Source organism: Doryrhamphus excisus, chromosome 16 (genome assembly GCF_030265055.1).
Source record: "Doryrhamphus excisus isolate RoL2022-K1 chromosome 16, RoL_Dexc_1.0, whole genome shotgun sequence".
NCBI lineage: Eukaryota > Metazoa > Chordata > Actinopteri > Syngnathiformes > Syngnathidae > Doryrhamphus > Doryrhamphus excisus.
The window spans coordinates 14,432,601-14,451,070 of record NC_080481.1 but is presented as its reverse complement, the minus strand read 5'-3'; the positions used below and the strand labels follow the sequence as shown (position 1 = coordinate 14,451,070).

Below are 18,470 nucleotides of genomic sequence, written 5' to 3'. Positions count from 1 at the left end.
TCACTGAGAGAAAGGAGTAGGGGTGTCTCTTGACAGAATCTGACCCCTTTTCCCTAGTCTGCCTTTCTATGCATTGATTGGGGTGCTGGAGCCTATCCCAGCTGTCTTCGGGCGAGAGGCGAGGTACACCCTGTACTGGTGGCCAGCCAATCACAGGGCACATATAGACAAACAACCATTCACACTCACATTCATACCTATGGACAATTTGGAGTCGCTAATTAACCTAGCATGTTTTTGGAATGTGGGAGGAAACCGGAGAACATGCAAACTCCACACAGAGATGCCCAAGGGTGGAATCGAACTCGGGTCTCCTAGCTGTGTGGCCTGCACGCCAACTACTTGCCCACGTTGTTATTTCATTCATTCATTTTCTTCCGCTTTTTCCTCACGAGGGTCGCGGGGGGTGCTGGAGCCTATCCCAGCTGTCTTCAGGCGAGAGGCGGGGTACACCCTGGACTGGTCGCCAGCCAGCCAATCACAGGGCACATATAGACAAACAACCATTCACACTCACATTCATACCTATGGACAATTTGGAGTCGCCAATTTTAACCTAGCATGTTTTTGGAATGTGGGAGGAAACCGGAGTACCGGAACACCCACGCATGCACGGGGAGAACATGCAAACTCCACACAGAGATGGCCGAGGGTGGAATTGAACCCTTGTCTCCTAGCTGTGAGGTCCGCGCGCTAACCACTCGACTGCCGTGCCGCCTTTCTATGCATTGATTTAATCTAATTACCTAATTTGCTGCGTCATATAGCTACACTACTGTATATCACATTTGAGCTGTCTCTTAATATTATGGGCATCCATTTTTATTTATGACCTCCCTCCCAATGACAGTCCATTCACAGGAATATTTTAGGGCTAAGCCAAGGATCCATAAATCAAATCCGAGCCATACTGTTTTAAGATCTGTGTAATCTTTTGAACACATCTATTTGGTGTGGTAAGTCCGATTTATTCTCAGAAAAGCATACTTCATCTTGTGGTATGAAGAAGACTACTTAAGTATAGTGAGCATGGTGACCATGGAGGTCCAGACCACAGTGAACAAGCATGATTTACTGTTAGATTGGCTTTTTGTGTGCATGTCACCAGCATCACCATCACACTCCAGCACTCAACTGATTAATCAGAGTCATTTTCAAGAGTGATGGAAGCTTCTGTGCTTCAGGGGGGGGCAACAGGAAGCTCATAAACCCTGGTGGACATTAGCCGTGCTGGAATGGATGGATGGATGCCGCACTGCTACTTTCGCTATCTGCCATGTTGCAGTCCACTCTGCCTTCTCATTGTTATTAACATCGATCATTTCCACTTCCACCGGATCGACTCTCGTGCCTGAGGCTGCTCTTGGTTGGAATATTCAGCACTATTAGAGTTGAGGCTTTGTAGATGTGTACGGGGGGGGGGGTTACTGAGCATGTGGGGACCAACCGGCTTTAGACCCGTTCTATGTATATTTGGGAACTGTTAGTCAGAGGTGAAAAGGAAATTCCATGTTTGGAGTTCGAACAAACAAACGAAAGAACGTTCAGCCAATCACAGGGCACATATAGACAAACAACCATTCACACTCACATTCATACCTATGGACAATTTGGAGTCGCTAATTAACCTAGCATGTTTTTGCAATGTGGGAGGAAACCGGAGTACCCGGAGAAAACCCACGCATGCACGGGGAGAACATGCAAACTCCACACAGAGATGGCCGTGGGTGGAATCGAACTTGGGTCTCCTAGCTTTGTGGCTTGCACGCTAACCACTCTTGCAGTATAAATTCATTCATTTTCTACCACTTTTCCTCACAAGGGTCACGGGGGTGCTGGAACCTATCCAAGCTGTTTTCGGGCGAGACGCGGGGTACACCCTGGACTGGTCGCCAGCCAATCACAGGGCACATATAGACAAACAACCATTCACACTCACATTCATACCTATGGACAATTTGGAGTCGCTAATTAACCTAGCATGTTTTTGGAATGTGGGAGGAAACCGGAGTACCCGGAGAAAACCCACACATGCACGGGGAGAACATGCAAACTCCACACAGAGATGGCCGAGGGTGGAATTAAACCCTGGTCTCCTAGCTGCGAGGTCTGCGCGATAACCACTCGTTCACCGTGCCGCCCTCATTTAGAGGGATACAATTCAAAACAATTCAGTATGTTTGCATCGATTCAGTAGCTTTTTAGCCAAAAATTAAACCACCATGACTGTGAAATAAATACCTGGATACTGGACACTGATTCCTGTTATTTTGGTGGAATAACACACATTAAACAGTCGGTATACCAGCTACTTGTGCGGATGGACAGCTTTGTGTGAAATCCCACGGTGCCTTAGTAGGTGGTGGGAGGGATATGTCGTGTTGCCGTGGTATTTTATTTGACCTTTACATATCCTACAAACAGCGAATGACTTATTTTGAACATTTCCACCTTTGAAAAAGCCAAAAGTGTTTCCACACACTGGACCGCGATGGTGGTTTAATTATTTCTCTCTCCCTGGCTCGTCCTCTGCCATCTGCCATGCTACATTTTGGTGTGTGCTGGCACGTGGCGAGGACATCACAGACAGGCAGACTCAATCAAGTGATGTTTAAGGTCTTTATTATTAAAAGTGCTAAAAACTCACACACATCCATATAAAGTAGTGTCTGGGAGCAAAGTCATTGTCTCCCTAAGGGACAGAATTTGTTTTTTGTTTTTTTTAACACCCCCCGATTTGAACTACTAGAGAAAGTGATATTTATGAATTTATCTGTACCGTACAGACTGAACTTTAAACTGAAACCAGTAAAATGCAACAAAATGGAGAACATGCACGTATATTAAAGAGTCAAATTGTATGTGTGACTATAAATTTGTACATGTTGGTAGGTCTGCAAATTAGTCTCTCGTGTTCCCCCCCAGGAACACGAGAGCATTTTTCTTGTCCCGCTAGAGTCTTCCATTTCCTCACTATGTTCCTCAGTTGATCTCATCTCTGAGCTAGCTTTTTGTATCCTTCCCCTAGACCATGATGTTGCTTTCAGGTCATTTGACAGTTTTGAGGCTAGTGCTAAAGGTGCCCAAATTTATGCACCTGCACCAAGATATAATCATGTTCATGCCACAGTCTTGTTTTCCCCTGTTATTATTATCATTGTAATATTATTATTGTTATTATCATTATTGTTACAGTAAACCTCGGATATATCGGACTTGGATATATCGGAAATTCGCTCACAACGGACAGATAAAAAAGAACCGATTTTTCTGTAATGCATTTCCAATAAAAATTCATTGCATATATCGGATTTTTTATAACGGATTTCGCCTATTTCGGACAAAATCTCCAGTCCCGTTCCAATGCATTTCCATTAAATTTCCCTCGCATATATCGAATGGCCGCATCGTGGCGCTCCGATTCGCCGAATCGTGACAGGCCGCTATACGACGTCATTTGCAGCGTTTGCAGCGTTTGCAGCGTTGCCTGCGCGTCCAGGTACATTGGAAACATAGTCAAGGAAGTGCCTTTTTATAACGGATAAAATCCGATTTACGCATATACCGGATATAAATCCGATATATGCATAAAACAGACATTTTCCGGTATACGCATATAACGGATTTCGCTTATATCGGACAAAACCAGTGGGAACAATTGAATCCGATATATCCGAGGTTTACTGTATAATCTTTATCATTATTACCATTATTATTGTTATTATTATCACCATTATTCTAATCATCATTAATATTACCATTTTCATCATTATAGTTGTAACAATTTTTTTTTTTGTTTTTTTACCGCTTTTCCTCACAAGGTCACGGGGGTTGCTGGAGCCTATCCCAGCTGTCTTCGGGCGAGAGGCGGGGTACACCCTGGACTGGTCGCCAGCCAATCTCAGTGCACATATAGACAAACAACCATTCACACTCACATTCATACCTATGGACAATTTGGAGTCGCTAATTAACCTAGCATGTTTTTGGAATGTGGGAGGAAACCGGAGTACCTGTTTTTTTTATTATTATTTAATTTTACAGACTTCATTGCTTTTTTTCTGAAATCCGCAGTAGTAGTTATGAGGCCAATTAACCATACTGATATCTAAGATCACATGGTGTCCAATCATCACTATTGTTATCGCTGGCATGAATGTTTTGGAGTGATGGAAACCGCACTCTATAGCAAAGAGGTTTTTTTTCCTCATTGCGCCAGTTCTAAAATAGACCATCATGACCAAACATACAGCATCGCATTGTCGCGCCTACTCACGTTTAGCAGCACCACATGTATAGAACCGCATCTAATCCGGCTTTAGATCTTGAGCCTCACATACTCACATAGTACATGAGAGCAACATTCACTGAAATGTTCCATCTGGAGCAATGCCTCACTGCTTCATACTAGAATCATAATTGAGAGTTGAGTCAATACTTTGTGTATGTGTGATCTGTGTACTGACTGTATCGCAGACCAAGTCAAGCATTTATTTTCTCTTCCCTTCCTCCTACTTTGCTACTTTCCCATTTCTCTGTAGACGCTTTATGCGTCATAAGCCGCCTTCTCGGCTTGTTTAAACATAGCACAACACGTGACACTACATGTGATGTTTGCTACAATGGCTCCGCATGATTCGTTCCTGCAACATGTATGCCCTTATGAAATATGTATTCTAACTTGCTCTGAACCCCTGGAGCTCAGGTTCGCTTTGTTGAAAAGTGGGTTTCTTCTACTGCACACACAATAAAATCACACTCAGGATTAGAGGATTATTTACTTTTGGAGGCTGCCAACAGTGGTACAGATCTAGAACAGGAACCGTCATACCTGTTGTGATATACTGTATCGCTATCCTTTGGGAATTAAGGTTTTGTCCCCTAGAAATTCCCTGGATGTTGTATTTTCGGGGATTTTGAGCATCCTTAAATGCAGTAAATTGTACTTGTGCTAGTAAGTGATGATAATATACTACTGTTGGTTGACCTTATGTCATATCTGGTGCAAGAATTCAAACACCTCTACTTTGTTTAATGGTTTGTGACCGTGTGCTTGCATTGTAATTCAAGCACACATAAAGATGATACATTTAAAAAAAAAAAATGATCTCTTACATTTACCCAGAGCTGTCTATTGCTACAATTTTCTTATTTTGTCAATTTTCCCTTTTTAGTTTCTGCCATTTGTGAGGCTGTAAAACGAAGCTTATTTTACGCCTCACAGACTCCTCTAGTGCCCGAAAAACACTCACCTTTATAAACACTGTAATGTGTGTCATTTAGAGGATTGACTGAACGCTGTGTGAGCTATTGAGCTATACGATAGCATGAAGGTGGATTGTGTGTCTAAAGGTGGCAAGAGAGCACACAGACAGCAGAATAGAATGTTGTTTGTATATCAGTAGGATCTATGACGTACTCATGATGTTAGGAGTTGCACTAAGTTTCTCAGTTCAAGTTGTGTTTTCATAGGTGCCATACTTGGTGTGGAAAGCAAGCTTTATAGATAAGGCCCAAGCCCAGGACTGGTAGTACAGTAAAACCTCAGATATATCGGATTCAATTGTTCCCACTGGTTTTGTCCGATATAAGCGAAATCCGTTATATGCGTATACCGGAAAATGTCAGTTTTACGCATATATCGGATTTATATCCGGTATATGCGTAAATCGGATTTTATCTGTTATAAAAAGGCACTTCCTTGACTATGTTTCCAATGTACCTGGACGCGCAGGCAACGCTGCAAACGCTGCAAATGACGTCGTATAGCGGCCTGTCACGATTCGGCGAATCGGAGCGCCACGATGCGGCCATCCGATATATGCGAGGGAAATTTAATGGAAATGCATTGGAACGGGACTGGAGATTTTGTCCGAAATAGGCGAAATCCGTTATAAAAAATCCGATATATGCAATGAATTTTTATTGGAAATGCATTACAGAAAAATTGGTTCTTTTTTATCTGTCCGTTGTGAGCGAATTTCCGATATATCCGAGGTTTACTGTAGTTTCCTTTGTTTCCCTCTTTGGTATTTACGCACCAGAATTACTTGACACTATTATGTTTCATTAATGGAAAGCGAAAACATGAGGAAATAGAAAATGTTACCTTTTCTTCCTTGTGTGTGTTGTGTGTCACCATGGTTACAAGTACAATACTTCCTGTCAAACCCAAGATTCAGTTCATGCACAGAACACAAATGAATATTCCTTTCAATGGGGATATCCCAATAGGTGTATACATGACCGAATAGTCAGGTTTGAAAAGGACTATGTTCAGGTTTTTAATAAAACAGAATATGCATGTAAAACTTAAATTCATTTATCCCTTTCATTCATTCATTCATTTTCTACCGCTTTTTCCTCACAAGGGTCGCGGGGGTGCTGGAGCCTATCCCAGCTGTCTTCGGGCGAGAGGCGGGGTACACCCTGGACTGGTCGCCAGCCAATCACAGGGCACATATAGACAAACAACCATTCACACTCACATTCATACCTATGGACAATTTGGAGTCGCCAATTAACCTAGCATGTTTTTGGAATGTGGGAGGAAACCGGAGTACCCGGAGAAAACCCACGCATGCACGGGGAGAACATGCAAACTCCACACAGAGATGCCTGAGGGTGGAATTGAACCCTGGTCCTAGCTGTGAGGTCTGCGCGCTAACCACTAGACCGCCGTGCCGCCCTTATCCCTTTCATTCATCAATTATTTGTATTTATATGTGTTTCAATTTGTTTTCTGCATGCCAAATTATAATTGTTACTATTAAAAATGTGTTTTGTATCAACAGTTTTGGCATTTCTGAGGTGGATTAATTTGATTTTCATGATCAACTTCAATTTAAGTTTCCTTAAAATTGTCAAGGAAACATCAAAGCGAGTGTGATCGACACACCGGGGAAGAAAATCCAGGCATTTGTGTTGGTGTACACTTCGGCATGGGCTACGCAGTAAAGATTTTGTTTGCATTGTAAAGTTTTATCATGGATGGCATCTTTGTTGCCTTCATGCTTCAAGTATATTGTCACTGGGATAGAAATTTGACATAAAAAGAGCCCTGCAGTTAAACTGGGATGTAGCCCAACTGATTGTTTTTCATATTCTATACTTTTTATAGTATCGCTTAGACACAGACACTTGAGTATATACTGCATATGTAGTATACAAAGTATTACATGACTTGCCTACAGTGCATGTTCTCATGACCTTTATTGAACACATTAACTTGATAACCTTGGTAAATGTTCAGTGATGTAACCTTGGTACCACCTTGGTGAGGAACCCACAAGAATATTAAACGGCTCATTGCATTGCATTGCATTATATTTCTGTTTTCACACATTTTTTAAAAATGTGAATATTAAAGTGCTCATGACGCCAAACAAAATGAAATGGCGTCATCTTGGCTGTCACGTAACCAGATTCAAGCAAACGCACCACCTTTTTTTGGTTTCATTCATTTTCTACCGCTTATCCTCATGAGGGTCGCGGGGGGTGCTGGAGCCTATCCCAGCTGTCTTCGGACGAGAGGCGGGGTACACCCTGGACTGGTCGCCAGCCAATCACAGGGCACATATAGACAAACAACCATTCACACTCACATTCATACCTATGGACAATTAACCTTTTTGGAATGAGTACCTGGAAATAAAAACCCAGAGCGGGGAATCGAACCCAGGTCTCCTAGATGTGTGGCCTGTGCACTAACCCCACTACATTTATCAATCATGTGAAAAAACAACTCATATTTTCTTCACAGCTGCACAGAACATGCAAACTCCACACAGAGATGGCCGAGGGTGGAATTGAACCCTGGTCTCCTAGCTGTGAGGTCTGCGCGCTAACCACGAGACCGCCGTGCCGCCTCTAAATATCTTTCAGATATATCAATGAAAGTGCTGATCCACCCAATGTGGGCGTCGAACCCACGACCCTGAGATTAAGACTGACTGACTGAGCTAATCGGGCCTTTTTTGGTTTCAATAATTGTAATTTGGCCTTTTAATGTAAAAGCTTCATACTATACCCAACCTAGTCCTTGTACAGAAACATGCTATATGGAATCAGACAGGACACAGATGATGTTCCTCAGTCTGCAGTCATATGTTTGGAAATGACAAAAAGCTAAATCACCAACCCTTTTAATGCGTTTCCAGACTAAGTGATTGGGATTTCATTGATTTCTGCTCCAAGTTCTCATTTGTGGCCAACGAGCAAGGTGATTCACTTACAGGACAATGATAATTCTCTGTGACACACTGTTCCACCCAAAGGGCTCCAAAGTGTCTGGCTCGGCCCTGTTAGGTAGAAGAGTACGTCATGTCTTGTCATTAAGTCAACAGATTTACAAAGTCACGTGGGGGGTGGGGTTATAGGCAAAGGTGTTTGTGTGGACTTTTTTTTAGTGATTGTGCTTTAATACATATTTGGATTGAAAACTCTTCACAAAACCGTCTTTTCTTTGAGCGCATAATAGAAAATGACCACATCATTTGAATATATCCATATAAAAACTGTTTTTATATGCATCATTTACCCTGCCTATATTTGCGCTGTGGTGCCCGTGAGTTGAAACTCTTTCTTGATGACAATGGGAGTGGTGCGTGTCCAATCACAGATAAATAGATGGAAGGACGGAGGAAGCAGCATCTTGTCGTCATCCTATTATCTGGAGGTCTCATTACCGTATATCAGCTTGTATTACTCAGACTTGTTTCCTTATGCTGATGCAATCCGCTGAGCTCCGGTAGGACTGAGGTGCATGTGGATGCTTTTGGGTTTGCCCGGTGGAGCGGGATGCAGAGTGCTGCATACGGCACCTTGTGAGCAGCATTGCAAATCAGCTGAGTAGTGAGCGCAGGAGTGGAGAGGGAGGATGGAAAATGGAGAGGAGGGTTAGGGTTGGGGGTGGGGGTTCCATGAAAGAGACAGAAAGAAGAGGAGGAGGAGGGGACTGTGAGGAAAAACCGAGGTGGGGGTAGTCAGGATGGCTGTGTGTGTGGGTGAACAACTAGTGGTGCAGTAGAAGCAGTGCAAAGGGGACCGCAGTTGCTGGTACTGATGGGAGAGCGATCCGGGAATATTCATAAGGCATTGTACCAGTAACCCTAAGTGCCTCTTTGGTGAATGGGTTAGCTTGTTGTGGAGAACAGGATTGCGGAATTACGGCAGTGCTGGTAAGGGTGTGTGTTTTAACTCTTCTCAGCATTGCTTGATCACTTCCTCTTTAAGGAATCTGGGATAGAGTAAACGGTTGTCGGGGGATTATATCCTACAGTATGTACGTACATGTTCTCTACCCGTGCATGTGATGCAAACTTTTACTTTTCATAATTGGATTATTGTTATCGATTATGCCGTGGTTAGCCCACTAACGCCTCTTTTCCGGAGAGTAGCTGCCCCGCTGACAGATGCTTCAGTTGCTCCTCAGAGAACATCTAACACAAACCTCCTTAAACAGTGAGAAAAAAAACAAGTGGAAGCGAAAGAACTGACCTGAAAATAACTCCTCCCCCTTGTGTTTTTTGCTATAATGTAGCAAAACCCACACGAGAGAGTGTGCTGTTTATCTTCTAAGTAGTCGGGGGGGCGACAGTTGTGCTGAAGATGCTCGAACGGAAGGTGGAATTTCATAAAGTGCCGCAGGATGCTCTTTTTTTTTTCCCCCCTCACTGTCTCTCACGGGACGTATAACACTGGCAACACTGAGGTGACAGTACAAGGACAAAGCCTATCTTGGGCTGCTTGGAGTTCCACATTAGGACAGTCATTAATTCATTCATTCATTCATTTTCTACCGCTTATCCTCACGAGGGTCAAGTGGGGTGCTGGAGCCTATCCCAGCTGTCTTCGAGCGAGAGGCGGGGTACACTCTGGACTGGTCGCCAGCCAATCACAGGGCACATATAGACAAACAACCATTCACACTCACATTCATACCTATGGACAATTTGGAGTTGCTAATTAGCTTAGCATGTTTTTGGAATATGGGAGGAAACCGGAGTACCGGGAGAAAACTCACGCATGCACGGTGGGAACATGCAAACTCCACACAGAGATGGCCGAGGGTGGAATTGAACTCAGGTCTCCGAGCTGTGAGGCCTGCCTGCTAACCACTTGTCCGAGCATCCATCTCAATTCCTATAAATAACTCTGTTCTCAGTTTAGAAGTGTTATTGAAATCTGTGAAGAAAATATGGGTTGCTTTTTACATGATTGATAAATGTAGTGGGTTTAGTGCACAGGCCACACACCTAGGAGACCTGGGTTCGATTCCCCGCTCTGGGTTTTTTTTCCCCCCCGGGTACTCTGGTTTCCTCCCACATTACAAAGACATGCTAGGTTAATTTGCGACTCCAAATTGTCCATAGGTATGAATATTAGTGTGAATGGTTGTTTGTCTATATGTGCCCTGCGATTGGCTGGCAACCAGGCCAGGGTGTACTCCACCTCTCACCCGAAGACAGTTGGGATAGGCTCCAGCATGCCCGCGACCCTAGTGGGAATAAGCGGTATAGAAAATGGTTGCAAATTTTAAATATTGCTCATGTTTTTCATTTAAATTGTTGAATTTTGACAATGTATTTGTTAGATCATGACAATATTTGGACTTTAATCTGCTTACTTTATGACTTTTAATGACCATATAGTGACTGCACAGTTTGTTTCTTACATTTTAAAGCGCTTTCAAATTATTTTAATGAGATTAATTACGTTTAATCATGATTAATCCATTTTAAATCCGATTAATCTCACTTTTCCTGCGTATTAATTATGATTAATCACCATTTGAAGCTATTGTATGTCTGAATGGATGGATCAAATGATTTTAATGAGATTAATTACCGTTTAATCATAATGAATCCATTTTAAATCAGATTAATCTCACTTTTCCTGTGTATTAATTATGATTAATCACCGTTTGCAGCTATTGTATGTCTGAATGGATGGATAAATGTAGTGTTAATGTCCTCAATCCTGATCCGGTCCTGTCCTGATGTTGAAATATAACCCAGGTTTGTTCCTTCCCCAGAGACTCTGATGTGGTGTAATTATCAGAGACAGTCAAAGGCCGATATTTGGAGTGGTCACATGATTGTTGAACGTCCTGAAGTGTACAGTAGATCATATGAAGGATGACATTATATTTACAGTGTATACAGCATATGTTTACCTCTGCACTAGCGACGAACAGAGGGATGTTTGATGCTGAGCTCCCTGGCTCTAAAACATTCAGGCAGGCTCATTAAGTGTGAACCTCAGGCAGCCGCATCCTGTGGCTCTCACACAGACAAATACTCTCAGAGTCTCTCATGCAAACCCAGAAAAATGAGCGGATGGTTTGAAGTTCACCAATCTTATTTCTCTTTTCAATTGGCTCCCGCCGAGAAGGCAGCTGGTGGCCAAATGCTCGATCTGTTCTATGAAGAAGAAAAGAATAGAAGCACATGCTATATTCTCCTGTATTGTTTTAGGAGCCTTTTTGGAGCCATTTTGCTGCTTTTGGCCTCAACCTATGTGGTGGTTTTTATAAACAATGGCAGGTGCTAAAACTACCATAATGTGCTGATGGTGCATTTTATTTATCGTTTCCTCTTTAAACAAGTGAAGTGTGGATCGACACTAAAATGTAAATACTTCTGATACCAACTCAATGCTATAAAATCAATTCTCAAATGAAAATATTGATAGTTTTGATGCTTCAGTTGGAAGCCAATGTTTGACACTTTGTTGTGATCATTAAAAAGAAATAGTGACAAATAATGGCAACAATAGAGCAAAATTGACACATTTACGAACCTAATATCCACTTGTAACTTTCCCTTAGGACAAAATCAAGCTTCAAATTAACCACATTGCTTGTTTTTTTTAGAAGCTTAGAGGATAACTCCAGCTAGCTCGCTAGCTGGCTAGCTGCCACCAGTGACAGCTAGCCAAAGCCTGTTCACAAAATGCTAGAAAAGTCAAACAACAATACATTTGATAAGGGAGTGATATGCTCGGATATCCCAGAAAATACACTCAGAATGGGATTTCTACTTCAATTACATGGTGTCTTTCAACGCAAGCACCATTTCTGTGGCGTGTGATATCTTTTAGCTTGATTTCAAGTTTCAGTTCACTAATACATACAAATCGTCATTCATCTTTTTGTGAATAAAGTACTGTAAAAATGGGCATATTTCAAACATACAATAGCTGCAAATGGTGATTAGTCATGATTAATACATGGCGAAGTGTGATTAATCTGATTGAACATGTATTAATCACGATTAAACGGTAATTAATCTGATTAAAATAATTTGAAAGCCCTTCAAAAAAGTAAGAAACAAACTGTGGAGTGACTATAGGGTCACATTAAATGTCATAAAATTACCAGATTAAAGTCCAAATATTATGCAAGTCATGATCTAACAAATAATTGTATAATAACCGGATAATCAAATAATAATCAGAGTCTCTGGGGAAGGAACAAACCTGGCTTATATTTCAACATCAGGACAGGACCGGATCAGGATTGAGGATATTAACACTACATTTTTCCATCCATTCAGACATACAATAGCTGCAAATGGTGATTAATCATAATTAATACACAGGAAAAGTGAGATTAATCTGATTTAAAATGAATTAATCGGTAATTAATCTCAATAAAATCATTTGAAAGCGCTTTAAAAAGTAAGAAACAAACTGTGCAGTCACTATATGGTCATTAAAAGTCATAAAGTTACCAAATTAAAAGTCCAAATATTGTCACGATCTAACAAATAATAAATTGTCAAAATTCAACACTTTAAATGAAAAACATGAGCAATATTTAAAATATCCGTCCATCATTGCATCCGTCCATCCATTTTCTATGCCGCTTATCCTGACTCGGTTTGGTGGTGTGCCGGAGCCTATCCCAGCTGACTTCAGGCAAGAGGCGGGGTACACCCTGGACTGGTCGCCAGCCAATCACAGGGCACATATAGACAAACAACCATTCACACTCACATTCATACCTACGGACAATTTGGAGTCGCTAATTAATTAAAGAGTTTAACATCGGGTTAACTGAGAACTTTTTGAATGCAGTAAAACCCTGGACAGAAATAATCTTGCCAGACAGCTGTCATGTCAACAACACAGGTTGACTAGTTCAAAGGAATCCATCTTGCAAAGCTCCAAACCAATCTCCAGCGCTTGAGAAAGGCCTCAAGGTGCTGAAAGTCAGGAGGGACCACAAGCTTGCTCCCAAAAAAATGTGTACTTAGAAATACATGACTAAAGTTGGAAGATTACAATAATAATAATAATAATAGACTTAACTTCCCTGCTAAAATGTTCTATGTCTTTGGCTTAATACGTACATGCAAGTTTAAAAAAATGACTTCATATTTTAATGTCCTTCCTGTCGTCTCCACTGGTTGCCTGGCAACTGCTAAAGGCCAAAAATAGTACCCTCCCATAAACTTTGTTCAGTAGTATTCTGAAGAGATATAAATTCTTAATTGGTGAACTCTAGCGTGTCTATCACATTAATGCTAAGATAGTTGTAGGTTTGTTCAAAATGTTTTAATTACTTATAGTTTCTTGGTATTTTGGGACTGGGTGTAGCAGTACTGCAGTACTGCAGTATCCCTCTCCTTGCACACATTTCCACATGCAGATTGGGTCACTATCCCGGTGACAGAATGATTAATCGACCTATCAGGGGACAGAGAGAGGGGCAGTGCTGAGGGCCAGAGGGAGGATGTATGGCAACCGGCTGTAAATGATCCCTGCATCCCTGATCCTCCGTCCAGCATTGAAACATAGGCTCCTCCCACCCCTCCTTTTCAAGACTCCCTGGTGATGATAATAGCTGAGTCACATTAGGCTGCAGGTGAGAATCAGCATTGTTTTATCTGCACAAGCACGTTTGTAAATAAACCTCTGTGGACCCCGCCCTTTGGGTCAGCACACAGTGAGATGTACGACTGCAAGGCCTTCCTCTAAGTCTCCAGTGAGGCGATATGTAAGGCACCTTTGTCACATCCTTATCTCGGCTACTGGTCTCAGATCAGCTCCGGCACTGGCAGGATTTCCTGAACTAATTACATTATGTTGATGCAGCTGACACATTGTATCATGCTCACAATCTTTTCTTGTTTTATGTGTTCTTGCATCTTCAATGTATATATCCGCAACCCTGAGGGAAGCACATGGGACCTGATGCCCAAGTAGACGCTCAACGGTTACATAAGCAATTTTGCTGACTGATGCAGATCGGTTGTGGATTGAGAAAGAAACCGTTTCTTCAGCTTGGATGGATGGCAATGTGACGTTTTTGTGCAACGAATATTTCCAAAAAACTCCTACAGTAAACCTCGGATATATCAGACTCGGATATACCGCAAATTCGCTCACAACGGACAGATAAAAAAGAACCGATTTTTCTGTAATGCATTTCCAATAAAAATTCATTGCATATATCGGATTTTTTTATAACGGATTTCGCCTATTTCGGACAAAATCTCCAGTCCCGTTCCAATGCATTTCCATTAAATTTCCCTCGCATATATCGGATGGCTGCATCATGGCGCTCCGATTCGCCGAATCGTGACAGGCCGCTATACGACGTCATTTGCGCGTCCAGGTACATTGGAAACATAGTCAAGGAAGTGCCTTTTTATAACGGATAAAATCCAATTTACGCATATACCGGATATAAATCCGATATATGCGTAAAACGGACATTTTCCGGTATACGCATATAACAGATTTCGCTTATATCGGACAAAACCAGTGGGAACAATTGAATCCGATATATCCGAGGTTTACTGTATATGCCAAATCATGCATAATAGGCTAATTAGAGAATCTAAATATTCCTCTTGGGACCTACCCTTTTACCAAATAACTTTACACAGAGAGGATTTAGCCTCTACACAAGTTGTGTCGATGCTTTTCAATTAATGAATCCAGATAAACGCAGCTTTATAGTCTTTGATGGGCTTATGTTGGTCTTTGTGGGTGCTGCCGTTCAGACAGCTGCAAAACTGTGAGGAAAGAACTTTGAGGGTCATGTCATTGAACATTTCCTTAGTCAGAGGTTGGAATGAATATGTGTGGACTAGCATGCTTAATGGCTATCGGCATCGGTTGTTTCTTGCCTCCTGACTTATTTGATCAGTGTTAAAAACACTCTCATCTTGTAGTGGCAATATTCTCACAAATAAAAACTGCCTACTGGTACAGGATTTATCCTAGGGATGAGCGACTGCACCTATCTGTTCACCCATCTAAATTATCTGTATCTGTACTTGGGTGGGGCATAAACCGAAAGTGGCACCCCGCGTTCAGTGCTACAAGCAGTTTTCCAACTGACTTCATATCACCAGACAACAGACAAAAAAAAGTGACTGATGCACAATCGTGCCGGCTGTCTTGGGAAAAAAAGTGCACCGTGTAGTTATGAAACAAGTTTAAGATTGCAAGGTACATACTGCAACATACTTGTATTTATTACTTTTATTGGTTTGCTTCTTGTTTTTAATATTTTGCTTTTTATTTGATCTTTATTTTTTATTTTTTTATTTTTTTATTTTTATTTTATTTTTTTTATTTGTACTGATTGAATTTGTACTTTTTACTTACATTTTAGTAATCTGTGCAAATTCTGATGTGCTATAAAGACAAAGTGAATTTGATATTGAGAGGGGTGTAATATTTTATGTATGGCTCATGTCAGCCAAAAATGCAGGATGCTTGATGCCGCTATTGTGCTCTTGTGCAAGTGTACTTAATTCTGTGGCCAGTCAATGCAGGTTAACGTTACCACTGTTTGTGTATTTTTATATTATATTATAGGTAACACGCCTGTTTTATGATGACTTCGTGGAATAGGACAAAAACATTTAAAGTGAAAATTGCGGTCATGCTACCCCAAATGAGTTGTTGAATGTTGTGCGCCGCGCCGTTGTGCGCCGCGCCGTTGTGCGCCGCGCCGTTGTCCTCTGTGACTACAGCCAGTCTTGGTAGAGGCAATAGCTGTGTGTGACTGGCCAATCACAGAGCGTGAAGAGCGAATACATAATTTTCTTTAAACATGAATACGGATAATGACAAAGTGTACTCGTTTCATACTCGTATGTGGCAAAAATGCATTATCCGTAACGGATACTCGTTTCTAAAGCGTATCCGTCTCATGCCTAATTTACACGACGTGCTGTTCTGTGCTCCGGTCACATATTATTTTCCTCCATGAACCAAAGCTGCATGCGAGAGCTCAAGTGATTCTTCCTGAGATTAATCTATAGGTTTAATCACAGAGAGTTGAAATGGTGAAATTGTTTCAATTACAGATCATTTGCAGCTTTGTTCCTGGACTCTTTCTACTCTATGGTAATTCACTCCTGTTGAAATGAGCCTGGAGCTCCCAAAGTCGCAATAGTTTCACTCTGCCAAATTCTAATAGGATTACAGGGAAATACTGATGGCTGCATTGCTTGTTATTTACCACTGAAAGTTGAGATAATGTGAGGATTATGGTCTGAGCTGGGTGCATTCAGATTAAAATCACCAATCTCTCAATTAGAAATGTTCAACTTGTTATATATTATTAGCATTTATGAAATATTCGGAAATTGCCCATCTTTTCATAAAAGTACGGTTTCAGAATCAGCCCTACTACTTATTCATGTATATTCCTAGAAATGTGTATAAGTTCAGCGCAGTCGTGTAAAATGATCACTTTGAGCTGGCTTGTTCCAGTCGAGACCAGAAAGGTCAGATGCTGCATGGACCTTGGCATAGTTGATCCCTTTTTTTTTTTTTTCTTCCTGTGTCTTTAACACCGCTATGACATGGTAGGTTTGATTCCAACCGTGCATCAAATTATACTGTTTGTGCAACACAAATGATAGCTAAAATAGTTCAATGAGATCTGAATGAAAGCACATAATTGGAGCACACATATGCAGCTTCTATCGCCTTTGTGAATTAGGTGGTACTTACAGGTTATCACATGGTTTGTCTGGTATCAGGCCAGGTATCATGCCCCCCCCGAGTGTCAGTATCAGCCCGAGACCGAAGGATGATACTGGGCCTGATACCAGACAAACCATGTGATGATCTTATTATCACATACTATTTAATCATGAGCTTATTATCACGTACTATACCTTCGGTCTCGGGGCTGATACTGACACTTGGGGGCATGATACCTGGCCTGATACCAGACAAACCATGTGATGATCTTATTATCACATACTATTTAATCATGAGCTTATTATCACATACTATTTAATCAAAAGACCATTTTGTTTCCAGAAAATGTTCAGTTTATTACATGTATTATATCTAAACAGTGTAAACACAATAATTGCAAAAATATTTCAACAATAATATTTTATCAACAGTTTTATCTTATCAATGTCTGACAATTAAAGTTCCATTAATCAAGCTTGGCTTTGGGCTTTGATACAGTATCATTTCGGCCTTTTCCTGTATCATTCGTATCATTCATAATACACTTTATCACATACTACAGTATTAATTGGCCCTGTACCCTAGAAACTGCCCATGAATGATACGGGAAAAGGCAGAAATGATAATGATGTGTCAAAGCCCAGGGCAGTGATACTGATAAAATATAGAGTTTAACCATGTCCAGTATCAGCCCCCGTAGCTGTCCACTCAGAGCGCGCTGCTCTGGTATCGTGCCCGTGAAACAACCAATCAGAGAACAGCGCACGAGTGCTTAGTGCCTAGTGCTTCTCCAGTCACCAAAAAACCCAAACTTGATTAATGGAACTTTAATTGTCAGACATTGATAAGATAAGACTGTTGATAAAATATTATTGTTGAAATATTTTTACACTGTTTAGATATAATACATGTAATAAACTGAACATTTTCTGGAAACAAAATGGTCTTTTGATTAAATAGTATGTGATAATAAGCTCATGATTAAATAGTATGTGATAATAATATCATCACATGGTTTTGTCTGGTATCAGGCCAGGTATCATGCCCCCAAGTGTCAGTATCAGCCCGAGACCGAAGGGCTGATAACCTATAAGTATCTAATAGGGATGAGACGGATACTCATTAAACATGATATTGTTACAGATAATGTATTTTTGCCAATTACTGGTATGAAACTGGTATGAGTACAGCTGTCAATTGTCCATATCTGTAAAGGGAAACCTCATTGTGTTTTTATACTTTTCAGTCGTTAAAAAAAGCCGTATTGGATTTTTATGGGCCTTTGAACTGGCTCATATACAGTAGATAGAGATAATAGTGTCGCTCATCATACACGAGTGAGACTTGGAAGAAACATAGGTGCAAAAGCAGTTGAGCTGGAAGCCTCGCACTCCTCCCACCCACGGATACCCACATAATGGCAGAAGCCACAGAAGTGTGGGCTGAGTGATTTCAACGGGTCACATTGCACAGATTACGCTTTATCTTGGAGGACCCGCTCGTCTAGTGACCTG

The 18,470-nt window shown here is 41.3% G+C and overlaps 1 protein-coding gene and 1 long non-coding RNA gene across 7 annotated transcripts in view; one reads left to right on the top strand and one right to left on the bottom strand.

Annotated features, from left to right (window-relative positions):
- LOC131104945 (synaptotagmin-2-like) overlaps window positions 1–18,470 on the top strand; it is a 61,480-nt gene that overhangs the window by 21,986 nt on the left and 21,024 nt on the right. The window contains exon 1 of one of the 4 annotated variants that reach the window (XM_058052659.1): window positions 8,993–9,179. The exons of the other annotated variants lie outside the window; for them this stretch is intronic. The gene's annotated coding sequence lies outside the window, so the exon portion shown is untranslated. Of the gene's footprint in view, window positions 1–8,992; window positions 9,180–18,470 lie in introns of those variants that run through there. 4 annotated transcript variants of the gene reach the window in all.
- The window catches only part of LOC131104949 (uncharacterized), a 56,294-nt gene that overhangs the window by 23,547 nt on the left and 14,277 nt on the right, over window positions 1–18,470 (bottom strand). The gene's annotated exons all lie outside the window — the stretch shown is intronic.